Source organism: Peromyscus maniculatus, chromosome 22, assembly GCF_049852395.1.
Source record: "Peromyscus maniculatus bairdii isolate BWxNUB_F1_BW_parent chromosome 22, HU_Pman_BW_mat_3.1, whole genome shotgun sequence".
Taxonomy (NCBI): domain Eukaryota; kingdom Metazoa; phylum Chordata; class Mammalia; order Rodentia; family Cricetidae; genus Peromyscus; species Peromyscus maniculatus.
The window spans coordinates 55,538,237-55,555,776 of record NC_134873.1 but is presented as its reverse complement, the minus strand read 5'-3'; the positions used below and the strand labels follow the sequence as shown (position 1 = coordinate 55,555,776).

The 17,540-nt window shown below is 48.6% G+C and overlaps 1 protein-coding gene across 1 annotated transcript in view; it reads right to left on the bottom strand.

Annotated features, from left to right (window-relative positions):
• Epas1 (endothelial PAS domain protein 1) overlaps positions 1-17,540 on the bottom strand; it is an 85,025-nt gene that overhangs the window by 40,421 nt on the left and 27,064 nt on the right. The window lies entirely within an intron of this gene.

Genomic DNA, 17,540 nt, shown 5'->3' with positions numbered 1-17,540 from the left:
TACCGGGATCGTCTTACGAAACTCACATCAAGCACTAACATGGGCGAATCAGAACCCATGGGCCAGAAGTCTTAACTTCTCTGCTTGCTGACTCTGAAAGCTTCAAGGCACTTAGCATCCCCTCAGTGGTACCCACTTGACTGTTACTGTGAGGACTTAATATGATCATTTATGTGAAACCTTAGCTCCAGGCACATCCCACTCTAAGCAATCAGCATTAGCTTAATAGTATTAAAAAAAAAAAAAGACAATCTGTCCATGAAAAGACGACCTATCCTATCAACAGCATAGAGCGTGTCCTCAGAAAAATGCACGCATTACATGTAACATTTTTCTGTTATGTCATACAGCGAGAAATACAGTAAATGATAAACATTCTTACAACGGTCACGGTATAGTTCAGCTATAATTTTAGACAGTACGGTGTTAGCCTCTTTAAATTTCACAGCTTGCTGCGAGAATAGAAATTATTAGCATCCCCGATCTCCAGATGAGAAAACAGGCCCGCAGAGGCTAAATAATTCACCTGTGGCTGCCAGCTGATAAGTGGAGAATTGAACTCTGCCCTGGGCAGGGCAATCCCAGAATCCAGGCACTTAGTCATTAGTGACTGTTAAGAGCTGCAGAGTAATGGAGTTAGGGAGCGGGACCCCCCCCCCCACCCCCGTCCCTGGCCTACTGATTATCTATGTTTTCTTGTGTTTCTATAAATAACAGGTATTGTATAATAAAGAAATTGGTTTGTTTTTTGTTTCTGTAGAAGATGTTCAATGTGTTTTGTGGCTTTCAAGGCTTGATCTAATCAGCTCCAGCCTGGCTCATTCTACCTTGCCTTCTGACATTGCCAACCCCAGGGGCTGCTTTCCTTTTGTTAGGCTTTGAGCCTCTTGTTATCTGGACAGAAAATCACTATTTGGGGATTCCTGGAATGCTGGCATGCCTCTTACCCCCTTGCGGATTTGAGGCAGAAGCCCTGTTTTGACTTTACAGCATACTTCATTGGCAGACACAGCTCCCTGGATGGATGGATTACCCACTGGATACCAGACTACAAAGAACCACACAGCACTCTGATGGTCAACCTTGTGAGAAACTGTGAAATGAGGGACTTGGGTTTTCTTGTCCTCTCTCCCCTGTCTGTTTCCCTCATCTATTCCTCTCTCCCTCCACTCTTCCTGACTTTCAGCTCTCATGAATCCCACACCTCTGTATCCCTATCCATCTCACCAACTAGGAACCTGCCCTTTGGGAGATTTTGCATCTTCTACCAGACTTGACTGGTCCCCAGATTTTGCATCTTCATCCTGAGTTCACCGGGGTGGGGTGTGTTGAGGGCTCACAGGCTTTTTGGTGTAGGAAAGGCAGGCAGGATGGGTACCTACACTGGAACACTACAGCTCTGGGTCATGAGATCCAGACAGGAGACGCTGAATTTCACTCTTCAGTACCAACCCTCACACTTCCTGACAACAGCCGGGTCAACACATGACCTAGTCATTAGAAACAGCTAAAGCAGCCATGCTGGGGTGGAGCAATCATCACAGGCTATGGATTAGCAGCAACACCTTCATGGGCAAAGCCCCTCACCTTGTCAAGGCTCCTGCCTTAGAGAAGAGCTCCAGGGCTGAGGAAGAGCTGAGGGGAAGAGGTTACCTAGAGGCAGGGCTCTGCTTGGCATTAGGGATTTGAGCTGTACCACATTCCTTCAAGCACACACACACACTACTACAGCAAGTGTTCAGCCACTGCACCAAGGACTGTACACACCACCTCATTATAGTCTTCTTCATGACAGCTCAGTAGACACTGTGCAATTTACAGACAGGGAAACTGAGGCTCAGAACAGGCTGTATCATTTTCTCAAGGTCTTAAAGACAGAACCTACATAAGTCCTTGGAGGGTCCAATTAGGGAGCAGGCAGGCTGCCTAATTTTATCATTGCAACCACCATGTGAGGAGAGCAGGCAGGTGGAACCCATGTCCCCATTTCAGAGACCTGGAAACTGAGACCCAACTGGGTTAAGTTGCTTGCCTAGAGCAATTATCTAATTTAGTGGCAGAGCCAGGGTTAAAATCTTACCCCCACCCCACCCCTAGTACTCAGTGTTCATCTGTAGGAGAACAGTACCCCTCCTTAGCAAAAAAGAGGAAACTTCCACATCTTAACCGTTTAGAAGAAGAAAGGCTGAGAACCTGTGGCAGGCCCTTGGTTTAAAAGTTGTGCACTTCATTTTAGCTACCTTATTTTTACAGTTTCACTCTAGAACTAGCTTGATTTTAATTAGATCCCCTAGTTGACCTTGACATAGTCCAGAGATGTCCAATGTTGACTCTTAGAAAAATAGACAAAAATCTGTAACACTGAAATCATTTAACTAACAACCCTGAAGAACTCAAATAATTAACATGAAGGTACAGGTACCAGAAGCCCAAGTTTGTCCATTGGCAACAGTACACCCATCTAACTTTGGAGAAGAAAATACATTCTCTGGGCTCTGCTCCCCTCACCTGTAAAACAGGAAGAAGACTCCATGTCTTGTCAGGATAAAATGAGGTCAGTGTGGATGCTCTAGAAGGTTCTCTGGCGGTAAAACCTATCATGGCAGATTAAAGATTCATCTGACTACCATGAGCATTGGTTACATTTGGACTCTGCCATAACACCTGTCCTTTCTCACCTAGCAGGCTGTCTGGGGGGTGCAGGGCTGCGTCATGCAAGCTGATCCCGGCCCGTACTGCATGTCACATTTGGGCATCTTCCTAGGCTGACAAAGTTGGACCCAAGATAGGCCCAACAATGATCAATCACAGTTTGTTTTTCTTTCTAGAGTGACAATCCTAAATTTACATGTTAGAATCCACTGTCTTCTCTGAAAAAGTTATCATACCCTGAATATTTAGATAATTAGAAATGACTTAAGAGTTTCTTACACCACACTGCTTTTTTTTTTTTCCTTCGAGAAGTTTCTCCTCCCATCCTTGGGGACTCTCCTGTTCTGATAAGGAGGCCCTGTATAGCATGTGGTGTATGAAACACACTACCTAAATGCCCCTCTGTCTCCTGTCCTCACACACACCGAGATGTGCCTGCTGGGCCCCAGGCTGGCTCCTGTGGTCACTAGAGAGTGAAGGAGCCCACAAGCCTCACTCTCCAGGAGTAAGCAGTCTAGTTAGGGGGCAACAGCTACACTTGTCATCATTAACTAGAATCATAAATAAGGACAAACATGGTAACAGCAAGGACAGGGACTCAGAGAGGCAGGATTCCAGCTAATCTGGAAAGATAATGGCTACACCCTTATAACAACTTAGGAGTTTGGAAACTATTTTCTAAAAGAAACATATGTAATCTCCTTTGAGTTTCACAATAACCCTTAAAGACAGGAGCTAGAGAGACTAAATCATTTGTCTCCATCCTAGCCAACACCCCGCCCCCCAATGTTTTCCCCTGGCAACAAGGGAACGATTGAACCATTCTGACATGCCCAGTGTTATTCCAGACTTTCCTACAAAGCAGATCCTCATCCACACTATGGGAAGAAGAGGATGGAGACCTATAAAAGACCCAGTGGCAAAGACTCCGTGGAGCTCGGATAGCTCTGTCTTTGAATCAGCACCCAAGAACCTTAGGGAAATCATGGAATCCTCGGAGGAGAACCAGTATTGCAGTTGAAACTGGGGGGGAGTAGGAAGGTGGAACACAAGGAGTCCCCATTGCTGGAGAGCTGGCTCACAGTGAGGTGCTGTATGACGGGAGTCCAGGGCTGCAGCAAGCAGTCCGGTACACTCCCTGTCACACCGCAGCCAGGAGTGGGAGCCGCTTCTGATTTTCAGGAGCTTCTCTGCCCCTCCCACATTCATTTATAGTCAGCTGCTCTCCCTGGGGTGGGGAGCACACATGATTCTGAAAGATTTAATCCCAAGTAAATGAAGTAAGCACTTTGGGACTAAGCAGCAGGCAAGAAGTAAAACCAAATTGACTGTCCAGAAGCATTGATTGGTCAATAGATAGGGATAGGTGTAACTGTCCCTTTGCTAGTGGATGACTGGCTTTGGGACCCCTTACAGACATCAAAGTCCTCAGACTTGAACATTAATGTTAAGTAGTTATACTGTATTATTTAGGGAATGATAATAAGAAAACAAAAAGACTGTACATATTCAGCACATACATGATTTCTTCCCAAATATTCTAGATCTGGTTAGTTGAATCAGCAGGATATGGAACCTTGGAATACCAAGTGATAAATGTAGACACTATCACTCAATCAGGCAAAAGAACCTTTAGTCAGAACACATGATGCTGTAAGTATGGCAGGGGATGCCTGCCTGATGCATTCAGCCACAGTGACCTACTCTTGGCCCAGATGAACCTTGTTCCTGACCTCCAAGTGACCAGAGCCTGAAGGGGAGCCTAGCTGTCTCCAACACCACCAGGAAGTTGGTTGCTCAGTTAGCTTTAGACTCCTAACTTTTACTGGGACTGGAGTCATCAGGTATCTAAGCCATATGTCCATTACCCTATAAGGTCAGGTAGCTGAGAAGTCAAGTGAATTTCAGTAGGTCAGGGAGATGGACGAGGCTCATTAAACCAGCCTGGGTCAAAGTAAAAATCACAGTGGGATGTCAATGCAGGCAAAAGGGGTCAAATGAAACTGGGAAGGAGGTGGACTCTTCAATGGGTTTGTGAAGCTGTTGTACAAGAACTGCCTGGTGGGAGAAACACCAGGTTCGGGCTGGAGAGATGGCTCAGAGGTTAAGAGCACTGACTGCCCTTCTAAAGGGCCCGGGTTCAATTCCCAGCACCCACATGGTGACTCACAACCATCTATAACTCCAGTCATAGAGGATCTGACACCTTCCTACATTGTGCACAGTCACACAGGCAGGTGAAACGTTCATATACATAAAAATAAATAATTTTTTTTTAAAAAAGAAAATACCAAGTTCAGGTCCCAGGGGGGATCGAGAACCACTTGGGCCTTGAGCTTAGCAGTTAATTACTTCACAGATGAAATCAGGGCAGAAACAAAGCCTCTGGGGTTCTTTATCTTGGCTGTTCACTGGAAGAGCCTTAAAAATGAATCGTGGGGTCCTGGCTCCAGAGACTCGGATTTGATGTATGTGAGGTACAAACGGAGCATCGTGACCCCAGCTCCTTTCTGTTCTCATGTAGCAGAGCCAAGAACCACCGTTACAAAGCAGTGTTTAAAGGTCCCTTATGTTGATTTTTGTGTGTATTACATATGTTGTTCTGGAGTCATGGATGTCTTGGAAATGCAAACAATTTACCCTTTTTTTTTTATCAAATATTAAGGGGGAAAAGAAAACGGTATTTATGGAGCTCTGGAGTACAGTGCTTTTTCTAAATGATTTCATTTGATCACATTTACATTGGATTGCTGTGATTGATGTCAGTTTGCAAAACAGTCATTTTCAATGTTAGCTTGTATCAGAATCACCTGGAGTTCTTATCGATACAGCTATCTGGGCCCATTAGCATTCATCACAGGGGTCTTGAAGCCCAGGGCTACATCTGAGTCCTAGCCACACCCTTCTCCTCTACCTTGCATGGTGTTCATAATCATCACATCTAGCAAATTTGAAGTCACTATCATAAGCTAAACAGATAATATCCGGGAGCTGAGTGGGGCCATCAATCTATTAGATGCTATAGCCATCAGAAGAGATCAAAATAATGATAGAGAGATTTACACTGTCATACAAAAAGGTGGTGACCATTATAAGAGTCACTTCAGGAGAAGGCTCGGGCTTATTCTGGCGAGGTGGCCACTGCTTTAAGTATTTTAGAAGGTCATTTTGGAATTAATGTTGGAGCCACACAAGAATATCAGTTACAACATTTAATAGTGTTGATGTCATTCTAAACCTCTGACTATCTTCCCCAACTTATCCACCCTTTTAGTCACCAGACCAGGCTGTGGCCAGCTCATCGTTCTTGGAAAGAATAAAATGTGCTCTCAGCTGATAAGTTTTTGCCCAGCTGGAGGTACTCAAAAGAACAAGCGACTCACAAAAATTTCGCGGAGGGTAATTCTAAAGACTAGCAAGAACGTGTTCTATGCGGACAATGTTCTGATGGTCCACTTTCTGGGAGCATTCTGATATTTGTCCAAACAAAGGCAATAGTGATCGGCATCTAATACAAAGAGAAGAAAAAGTTCGAAATGGAAAATACCGAGTTACGAACTCAGGAAGAACTGAGACCTAAACAAGAGGAAGCGATATCAGTGCACTCAGACAAACAGGCCTTCTGTGAAGAGGATGGTCTCCGTTCTGGAAGACAAGACTAACAACACAGAGTGATTGCTGGGGTGGCTGAAGTGAGGGGCAAAGCTTTCACGGCCCCGTCTTTTTCTGAAGGAAAAGTCTAGATAATTGTCTTTCAGCCCAACCTCCTCTCTCGTGGGGAGTTTAGCTCCCAGCTGCCTGACCCTCACAGAGGGTCAGCGTCCCTGGAGCAGCAGGCCTGGACTGCATTCAGAGCTGACAGTAATGTCTGGAGCTCACGCCACTTGGCCCTCTAATGGTCAATTCCACACGGGGAGACTGGAGATGCTTATCACACGGTCTCCTCTGCCCCAGGCAGCCTTGCAGAAGACAGTAGCAGATTCAATTACTGCGCAGCCCATCTGGGGACCCAGACACCCAGCTCCTTCCATCACCTTAGGACATGTGGAGTCCTCAGCCCTGCTGGGAAGCTGGACATGGACAGGAGTCCTGTGACAAACAGCTGCAGGGCTAGCCTCACTCTCCCAAGTACCCTGATCTGAATTTTATGTCTCCAAAGTTCATGTTGAAATCCTTGCCTCCAGTTTGAGGGTGGAGCCCTGAGGATGAGATTAATACCCTTATAAAACAGGTCGAAATGGCTCCCTGGAACCTTCCACTATGTAGCCACAAAGAAGGTGCCACTGTGTGAAGCAGAAAGTGGGTCCTCGGCTAACACACGGTCTGCTCACACCTTGATCTTGGCTGCCCAGCTCCCAAGGAGCAATCAGTCTCTGCTGTTTCAAAGTTCCCAGTCTATGGTCTTCGTTTCCGCAGTCTGAATAGCTATGACACTGGGTAACCACTACATATCAGTGAATAATATCGCTTTACATTTGGATCACACGTGACAGCTTCTACGGCACTTTATGTTGAATCTACAAGGAGGTAACTCTTACATTGTATGTAGGCAAGAAGCCACTGCTCTCAGGACTTCCATTTTAGAGAGGAGGGAAACTGAGGCTTAGAAGATGGAAATAGGCGGGAGTGGATGAACTGCCTCAGATATATTTTCATGGACTCAGGAAGAGTCTGTCGCCAACCAGCTCTAGGCATGCACCCCACGTGGAAGGAGAACTTTATCACGTGTCTCCTGTAACCTGGAGGTAAGGCCAGTGCATACTTGGTACAGGTAACTTGGAAAACACACAAATGTCTACAGGAAGGGCTCTCATTGGATGTATGGATTCCCCCACCCCCCGACCTTTTTACTTAACATTCTGTATAATGCTCAGAATTCTTTCAAAACATCCCTAAAAGCCAGCACCAGCATACTGTGCGAGCAGAGAGCCCAGGACTTTGCATGACTCCCTTCCTGTGGCTTAAGTAGGGTTTCCAACACTTAGGTATTATAAATAACACTATGACGTGTGCCTATGCACCAAGTATTGCTTTGTAATTAATTTTTTTTTATAATAAAAATGACAGGTATCCAACTCCCTGACAACTCTATGTCCATAAGCCACTCACAGCTGAGTAGACAGATGTGGTCACATCAGCCACCTCGGGACTATAGCCTTCATTCCTGAGTGGTTGCAGAGGAAGACAGCAACAGAAACAACTGTTCTTGCATCCCCCCCAAGGCCCCCCATTCTCTTAGGCCCCCTCCTTTCCTTAGACCTAGGTTGAAAAGGCTGAAGAGATACGACCAATGGCACAGAAGGGGGAGGCTGCCTTAAGTCCAGTCCTGAGACGATGGCCATCTTGCCGGGCAGCAACTCCTCTTCCCACTTCCCACACGGTGAGGTCTGGAGAGGACTTTTAGAAGTTCACCCCTGAGAGAAGATCGAGAGTGAGCAGCAGCGGAGCATTTCTCTGTCCAGGCATTGCTCTTGGTTGGCCCCCGATGCCCAGTACTGCCTGACCCCCGCCACGGTGCAGGCTCTAGCTATGGGATTAATCAGTATCTGCAGACTGATACGCTGCTGCAGGTGTAGCTAGCAAGTAACCGCAGGCCATATTTCCCACTTAATAACCATTGCTCATCCTGCTGCCTCTGATGTCATCCTCAAGTCTCACGAGGTGAGGATGGCCTTGGGTGACATGACATGAAGAAGCAGCCCCCAGAGATGGAGGCCAGCATGCTCAGCACTCCCCCAGCGATGGAGCTAGCACTCACCCTGCGTCAATGGACCCCACTTACCACACTGGTTGGTAATTGGGCCATCCTCCCCAAATGCCAGTCAGCAGGCCCCTCTTGTAGCTCAGAAGGCTTTACTGAGCTTGGTACATGGAGGGTACAGCCCTCTAAGGATACTGAATTTGACGAGCCATTGAAAACATACCCTCTAGTTTAGGAAGCAGCAAAAGGGGACAACAGGGTCACCTCCTGCTCTAGGCCATCACTTCAAGGGGCAAACATGCCCTGGAGGGAAAGTTTACGTTTGTTTGGAGAGCTCTGTCTAAAGACAAAAAGATAAAGGGAAAAATGGAAAGAGGAAAGGAAGGAGAGGAGGAAAGGGGATGAGTAGAGACAGAGCGAGCGATGCGGGACGGTGCTTACTGTGTTGGCAGGTGCACGGGATGTCACTGGGGAGCATTTCTTTCTCCCTGGACTGTTTGTTTCGGGCCCCTTCCCTAGGTCTGGGCATAAGCCCCACGCCCTAAGCTGTTGCCAGATGGGTTCCAGGGCTTTTCCTTGGGGCTTCTGTGTCCTCACAGCCTTCTTCTTTTGGATCCCAAAAGCACCCAACAGTACAATTTGTGGCTTGGCTCAAACCACACCACATGGGCAGCCTGTTCCTACAGCTCTGCTTTCAGCTAGAAGAGCTGACAACCATTGAACAGCAGAAGAAGCAAGGGAAGGATGATCCGTGTGTAAAATGGACTCCCTACCATGAAGCAAGGCTCTGTGGCGTGGGGAACAGCTGACCAGCTCCCTATGAGCCCTAAGATTTAGCTGTAGCCACTGACACTCCCCACAGCCTTCCAGAATGTTTCCTCTTCCCCGCCTTAGCCTATCTATGTTGAGCTGCTCCTCGGTTCACCTCCACAAGGAGTCCATTTTTTTCCCCCAAGAAGGTTCCGCCTACCCTGACCTCTCTACATCATCCTGCTCCGGAGATTCCACACCGCTCAGTCAGCCCTGTTCTGTTCTTCCTTTTATTTCAGCTCATGTAGACACGTTCTTCTGGGAAGGGCCCCCACCCTTGGTTCTCTCAGAGTCCTCTAAAGCACAAGCAGTACTAACTGAAGACATAAAAACCACCTCAGTGATTCCTGCTGTGTAAATTCCTCAAAGTTGCTCACTGTTCTAAATCCTTCCTAAGAATCCTAATCCAGTACGTGATGAGAGCAAGAAGTTTCCACCCGGCAACAGTTATTAGTGCGGAGATGTCAAAGGTAAAAGTGAGTGTGTGTGTGTGTGTGTGTGTGTGTGTGTGTGTATGCGCGCGCGCGCGTGCATGTGATCTATTCTCTCTGAAGAAATATTGGGGTGTGAACTAGAGATGCTGACATGGGCCCATGATGTCACCTGCACTGCACACACAGAACACTGGGGACCTGGATCCAGCCCACTGCTCAGGTCAGGTGGTCTGGGCCAGGGCAGGAGGGGCTACATTTCTAGCACCATCCTGGTGGATGCAGATGTTGCTCAATCTCACACACCTCCATAGAAAGAATCCCAGGACCCTTACCATCTTGAGGCCAAAGATACAGTGGAGTGTGTCCGCTACCTGGATGCCATCCTTGGCCAAGGGTGCTTAGTATCTAATGGATTGGACCTTCGCTGTCAGAGAGAACCCCATTCACTTTGCACATTTCTTTATGAAACTCCCCGAAGCTGGTGTGGTGTCAATCTCCTCTGACTACCCTTTCATCTCTGCTTTCCTAATATTCCACGCCCTGTCTCCCCCAGCAGCATCCTTGGTCCCAGCTCCCTCAGGTACTTCTTGCCCCCATTAGCAGATGCCCTGTCCTGCTGGCTTTTCTGTGCAAAGGCCCTGCAGCCATTAAGGACTGCGGAGGCAGAGGCATACCACCTTCAACTTCTGAATGGTCTCCGTAGGACCTTAGCTCTGGGCAAACTGGGTAAATATCTGCTAAGTGATGTAAGGGCGGTTCAGATGTGCCCTTCACCCTCTTCCTTTCCGCCTCCCGGAGGAAAGGGACAGCGATCTCAGCTGTGTTGGCCTCCAGCCTTAGCCCCAGCCACACTCTCTCCTCTCTCCTGGGGAACTGCAGCTGGGTCAGCTCGGGCTTTCTTTTGCTCTTTGCAGCTCCCCTTCCCTGCAGGGAAGAGTTAAAGCCCTGGGAAGGCTGCTTCCCACTTGGAAATCTCCATTTCCTCCTGTAGCTTGAACAAGAGAACTCTATGGGCAGAGGCTGAGCAGGCCAACTGCACAGGGAGTGAACTCCCTCTGAATGAGACTGTTCTCAGGCCGCCAAGTCAAGTCATTAAGATGCCAGCCCCGAGGAGCAGCCTCAGCGTCACCTCTGGAGAGCGGTATCCTCAAGGCCAGGCCCAGCAGTGGATGAATGGCGAGCACAGAGCCAGAGAAAGCAAGCAAGTTCTTTCATGAGCAGGCATGGAGAACCTCAGCTCTTTCTAGGGTGGGGGTAGGGTGCTGCAATGGTACAAAAGGAGAAGACATCCCCCTCTCTCCCCACCACTGAACTAAAATTAACTCTCTGATTTTACATGGAATTGCCAAAAAACTGAGTGCTCCTCAAAAGGCAACCAGAAGGGTGGAGGAGGTAATAATAACATTAGAGGAAATATGTGCAATGCCAAAAATAACCACTGTGTCATGAGAAAACAGAGCTGTGTTGCCTCTGGGGCACACAGTGGGCATATGCAGGAAGGAGGGGGCAGAAATCCCCCTACAAGTGCTAGACATTTGAATGTTCTAAATGAAGAAGAAGGGGGCGGGGCGTGGAAGGGGGAGGAGTCCTCAGTGGAATAGATGGCTGCTGGTGGCAGCTCTTCTCAAATACAGATCATAATTGCAGGGGTCGGTCAATCCTCTCTTTACTTCAGACACTTGAATTTTAAAAAGAAAAATCACCGGAGTGTTTGGCCTCTTCCTCGGGACTGACGCTTGGCTGCGTGCTCATCCAGCACAATCCTCAGAGCTTGTGGCACCTGAGGTGTTTGGAAACAAGTGAAGACATGGAGACAGACCCTGCAGGACGTCCACTCTCCAGTCTGCGTCTCCACTTCTCCACACACTATTAAAAATATCCAGAGGGCTGAGGCTGTAGCTCGGTTGGTAGCGTGCTTGTCTAATGGACAAGGAGTCCTGAGTCAGATTCCCCAGCACCGTGGAAACGAGGCATGGTAATGCATGTCTGTAATCCCAGCACTCAGCAGGTGGAGACAGGAGGATCAGGAGTTCGAGGCCATCCTCAATGATATACCAAATTCAAGGCTAACCTGGGCTACATAAGAGCCTATTTAAAAAAAAAAAAAAAAGAAAGAGAATGAGCTGATGGAGAATCTGGTCCTATTGAGCTTTGGTTTGTGGCCTATTTCCATGGTCACATGCCTGGCATTCTGGGTTTGATTCATGGCCACACTGCAGACACTTGTTTTCTCCCAAATTTGTCCCTTCTTGTTCCTATGAGAATTGACTATCTGTGCATATTTAGGAAGCCTTACTCCATGCCTTTGCAAAGAAGTCATCCAAAGCCACAGGAAATGCCAAAAGGCTTCCCCTCAAGTGGTAACCCTGAGCAACCTGGGAAAGCAGGCTGTCTTCCCCGGGAGGGGTTTATCCCGCCACTCTTCCCACAGACAAGACTCCCTCCTCACAGGCTGGGTCTCAGAGCAATAAAGTGACAGGTGGAGATGTCTCCTCTGACATCGGGGAGCCTGCAGGGAAGTGAGGGGTTAGACTCTGGAGGGCTGGCTTACTCCTCAGTCAACCCCAGGGGAGTGTGAGGGGAGAACGTTTCAAAGGCTGGAGACAGAATTGGAAGGTGGAGCTGAGGAGGGAAGGAAGACAGAAAAAAAGGATACAGATGCTGCTAAGGAAAGAGTAGTGGCCAGGGGGCAGCAAACTGGCAGGGGTAAGGTGCCAGTCAGAGTGGGCACAGCACACTGACATGTACCGACATTGCCAAGCAAGCAATCAGAGGCTGCCATAAGAGGCGGCAGCAGCCCGCCTCGATCCTGTTCATTTTGTTGGTCATGCTGTGGTCACACAGGACAGTACATATGAGACTCTCTCTTGACACCAAGGCCAGGAGAAATGAATCTTTGTTAGAAGATTTTTACAATCTTTTTTAGAAGCAGTCACGGCTGGGCTGCCATGGGCTGGAATCTGGCTGGGTCCACAGAGACCGTGGCAAGGCATTCTTGCTGAATTAAAGAGGACGCCGTGTCTGTTACCCACGGGATGGAACACACTATCTTACCCAGGCTATACCCCTTCTCAGGCTGCGTGGGTGTGATTTCCACAGATATCTACCCCTGCCTTCCTGCCGGGTCTCTTCGCCCCTCACCTGTTTATTATGGATCAAGAAGAACGTAATTGCCATCAGACCTCAGAGAGCCCAGCTCAGGAGCCTGGCGCCCCTTCTCCCAAGCCACTACCCAAAGGCTGTTTCCTTCATTGGGACAGGAAGAGGGTCACAACTGCCCTCATGGGGAACACACTCAGCACGCCCTTTGAGGCCTCCTAGCCCCAGCCTGATTCTCTAGACTCGGGTCCCCTCATCTGAGCCCCAGTGCCTGTTCTGGCCAGACTTCAGTGAATCCCCAAGTGCCACCCCCTTCCGCCATCAAGCCAGGTTCCCGGCTCTTCGGCTTCAGTTGAGAGGGTCTCCTTCCATCTGACCTCCCAAGCCCTCTGCTTTAAGGTCCAGCCAAGCCTGCTGCCCTGCAGAGGCTCTCTTGACCCTCCACCCTGTCCACATGGATGCTTCCTCCCTCGCCCTGGCCTGAGCACTGAAGTTGGATGGTGTCACTTAACTGTGAGGTACTGGCCCCTTTGTTATTCCTTATCTCGGGGTCCCCCCCCAGTGACAGGCAAAACAGCAAGCTTATGAATCATATACCTCCCCCTGACAACAATTAGCATCAGGTAGCTCTTTCAGATATGGTAAGGTCAGCTGGTATGAGGTTGTAGACAAGCCACACTCCTCCAGTCACGGGAACAGTAAGGCAGAGTTCTAGTGCTTTGGTACTTCCTGCCCACCCCACCCCCCAAATGTATGGGCAAAGGGAAATAATGGTGGCTAATTCATGGCCAGGTTATTTAACACCCAAGGGCTCACTGTCCCCAGGGAACTAACTGATCCACATATCCTGGGGATATCTTCACATAGAGGTGGTTGCCTGTGCCTGCTACCTACATCTGGGTGTTTCAGTGAGCCAACTGCCAATCAGCACCCACTGGTGCAGGGCAACAAGCCCAGACAGGGGCTACCCTCTCCCCAGCCCTTTCCTAAGAACCCAGTTCCTTGATAGAACAATCTACCACTCAGCATCGTCCGTTGTCCAGAGCCTTTGTATCACATGTGTGGGTGCCCTCCCTCCTCAGAGTCATTTCTGGCAGGGAGAATGCTGGAGCTTGGCCAGAGTTCCCACCTTCTTTTAGTGATGTAACATGGAGGTGAGAAAATAGGACAAGTCAACATCCCACAAGCGATTGAACACAACCCCCGACTCTAAGAAACACCACCAAAACAAGCAGGTATAAAACTCAGTGACAGCCGGGCGGTGGTGGCGCACACCTCTAATCCCAGCACTCGGGAGGCAGAGAGAGGCGGATCTCTGTGAGTTCCAGGCCAGCCTGGGCTACAAAGTGAGTTCCAGGAAAGGCTCAAAGCTACACAGAGAAACCCTGTCTAGAAAAACATAAAAAACAAAACACAAAAAAGAACAACAACAACAAAAAAAAAAACCCTCAGTGACAACCTCAAAATCATTAATTAGTTTTAAGGAATAGGCAACACTTAAAACAAATTCTCTCCATTAGCCTGAGTCTCCTTTAAAAAAACCTACACTCCACTGCCAGCCGTCAGTTCATACCAGACCTAGACACACGTGCCCCCGGGAGGAGGTGGTGCAGCCAGCTGCTTCCCTTATCTGTCTACCTGCTAATGCAAGTCTCTGCTCCTGGGGTGGTCAACAACCTCTGTAAATCACGGTTATTAGGGATAATCTCATTTTGACATCATTATCTAGCCCAGCAGTCAAAAAGAAAACAAGTTGGTATTTTTTTTTTTCTCTATGCAACACTGTTTGCGACTATTAATGCTGACAGGTGACGGGGAACGGGCTTCCCACGAGATCTTGTCCCCAGGCCAAGCAGCTGGGGGGACCTGAACCTCTCTGCAGAGCTACCAAAGCAGGGGCAGATTTCTAGGCCTGTAACACCCCCTGCCTCAGGAAGAGGCAGTAACGACATAGTGACCGGCCACTTGCATGATTCTACTGTGTGAGAAATGGCAGAGAGAGGCTGTAAAACCCGCGGAGAACCTGCAGCCTCAGAGGCAGGGCTGTGTCCCACCGAACCATCTGGCAAATGATCCTGAGCATGGGGAGACCTGAGTGGAGGGGGGAGCTGTGTGACCCTGAAGGGGGACTGTGTGACCCCGGAGGCTCGCCTGAGTTGTCCGTTAGCTATGTCTAAGACACTCCAAGACCTGTTAATGGGTAGAAGGCTCGCCCGTCCGGCACCACTGGATGAAATCCTCTTTCCTGGTCTCCTGCTCGCTGCTTCCCTTAATTATTTTTAAGATGTCGGATGAAGCTTTGACTTCGTTGAAATAACTTCTAATGGCCCCCAATGTTCCGACAAAAACATTGTCCTTTCCACCACGGCAGTCTGCCAAACCCCCACAGCTCTGTCTACACTGCCCAGAAAAAGAGTTTTGAAGCAACCAGAGCCTGAAAGCACCATCCCTGGACCAGCGAAGACAGCTCAGCAGGCAAAGGCACTAGCTACCAATCTGAAGACTGGAGGAGTTTGATCCCTGGGACCCACAGCATAGAAGAGATAAATGACTCCCATAGGTTGTCCTCTGACTTCCATGGATGTGCAGTGATGTTCTCTCTCTCTCTCTCTCTCTCTCTCTCTCTCTCTCTCTCTCTCTCTCTCTCTCTCTCTCTCTCTCTCTCTCTCTCTCTTCCCCCCTCGATGTAATCAAAAAATAAATAACAACAACAGATTAAACAACACCCCAACTTTGCTACCATGAAAAGCTAAGGGCTCCTTTGCATTTCTGGGGCTTTGTAAACCACATGGCTCTTTGGAATTTAAATCCCACCAGGTGTTGGTGAGTGGTGAGCTTTGGCTTACTGAACATCATCCACAAGTGCCTAACTACTAGGTGGTAACATGGGCCTCTGCCTTTAAGAGGACAAAGCCTAGTGCGGGAGCCAGACAAGCGGACAGCGGGGGCAGCCTGGGCCTGAGGGCCGGGGTGCTTGCTCTGAACTAGGGCAAGTTACTTTAGCTTTCCTGACAGGCCTCTGCTCCACTGAGCGCTGCAGAGGAAGGAACGACACCGGACTTGTAACATTCTCAGAACAGTGTCTGACGCCTGCAGAGCACTCCAAAGTGTTGGAGCTCCTGCGGCCAGCGCAGAAGTCAGCAGCAAGCGCTCTGGGGACAAGAAGGGGGCACATAACCAGAAGAGGAAGTTGCTAGAGGGGATTTTTCTCTTTTGAGTTTCCAACAACAAACAGGAGTTAGCCGGAATACAGGGCACTGTCGGGCCTGGGGAGGCTCAGGTGGTAGGTGTGGGCTTACGTAGGAGCCCACACCTTATGAGTCAGACGATGTTCAGGGTGATGGGATTGAAGCTCTGAGGTGTCCCAAGGTGCCCTCAGCTGGGAGCAGAGTGGCTCACTGAGCCACGGGCAGCCCCACTGTGGCAGGCACATCTTCTGTTGCTGCATTCCTTGCGATTCGACAATGAGATGATTGTGTGGATATTACAAGAGGAGATTATCTCCATGGGCACTGCGCCCATTTTACTGCAGAGACCCAGCCTTGCCAGAGCCAAGATTTCTGAGCTCACAGCTAAGTTGCCAATTCTAGAGAAGCCCCGGCAAACCTCAGATCCATCAGAGAAACTGCTCGCGGCGGGATGCCTCGCTGTGAAGGCTGGGCTCCGCTGAACAGGTGCTTGGCAGGGGGAAGACTAGGTACGCATGGGATCGTTTCCATCCAGGGAAGTAATCTATGCAGGCCTTACTTCGTGTGCAAGCATTGAAGGAAGGAAAAAATTACAAACAAAAAGACAGCTCATGCCATGAAGTGGTTAAGTGCAGCTCAGCAAAGACCATCATGTTCCTAGATTTTGGAAAGCCTTTGATCTCTGCTCTCGTTCTCTAGGGGATTGGGAACTCCAGTCATGCTCAGGTCCTAGAGGACAGTAGGATGTGACGCAGCTTATTCGACTTAGGCGTGAGTAAAAAAAAAAAGCCTTCAAATGAAAGCATGAAGGAAGATGCTAAGAACAGGAAAGAACAATTCCTGCTACAGGGCATGAATGTTTGGAGACCTTAATCGGGATTTGCTGGAGTTATAGTGATACATCCTTAGTCAGATTCAAGTCATTCTGGGAATGATTTATGCCAGTGGCTGGAAGTGAACTTCTTGTCTCTGAGGAGGAGGCTGGGGAAGACTCAGACGTGTAGTACTCCAGACAAGCAGGCAGAGGCAACCCAGGCTGAGAGTGTGTCTTTCAGAAGATGATTTCTGTTATTCGAAGAGGCGAGGTCTCTGGGCAAACGAGCTTGTCTTGGTAGGACAATCCCTCAGTTACTCCCCTTTAGCTGTGTGAATCCCATAAGCATCATCCTGTTCCTTCCTAGGTCTCCCCGGCTCAGACTCCCCTCAGGGACCATCAGAAAAGATTCTGAGTCCTTGGAAAGAAAGAACATTCTAGAAACAGGGCCTCCTACCCTATTGTTGCCTAGCACCCAGATAATAATCCCTAAACTAGGGTCAGTAACCAATCCCAGGTCTCTACTTTCAGACATGGCCTAGTTATCCTGGAGAGAATTCTGGACCCGTCCTTATTAAGGAAAAGAAATGTAATACATAACCCAGCTTAAAAACCCAGGAAGTTCTAATACTCTATCAAGTTCCTCCGACTTTTTCTTTCCCCCATAATCCTCAGCTGAGTTCAAAGGTGAGCACTTTCCCAGAGGCTCATTAGAAATAATGTTTATTTCATATATTTGGAGGTTGCTTATTTGGAAGAAAATGGCTTTTTTTATGAACAAAAAGGGGAGGGGACGGGAACGAGACAAGGCTGACATTTGGGAGAGCAGTTCTTAAGGAGGC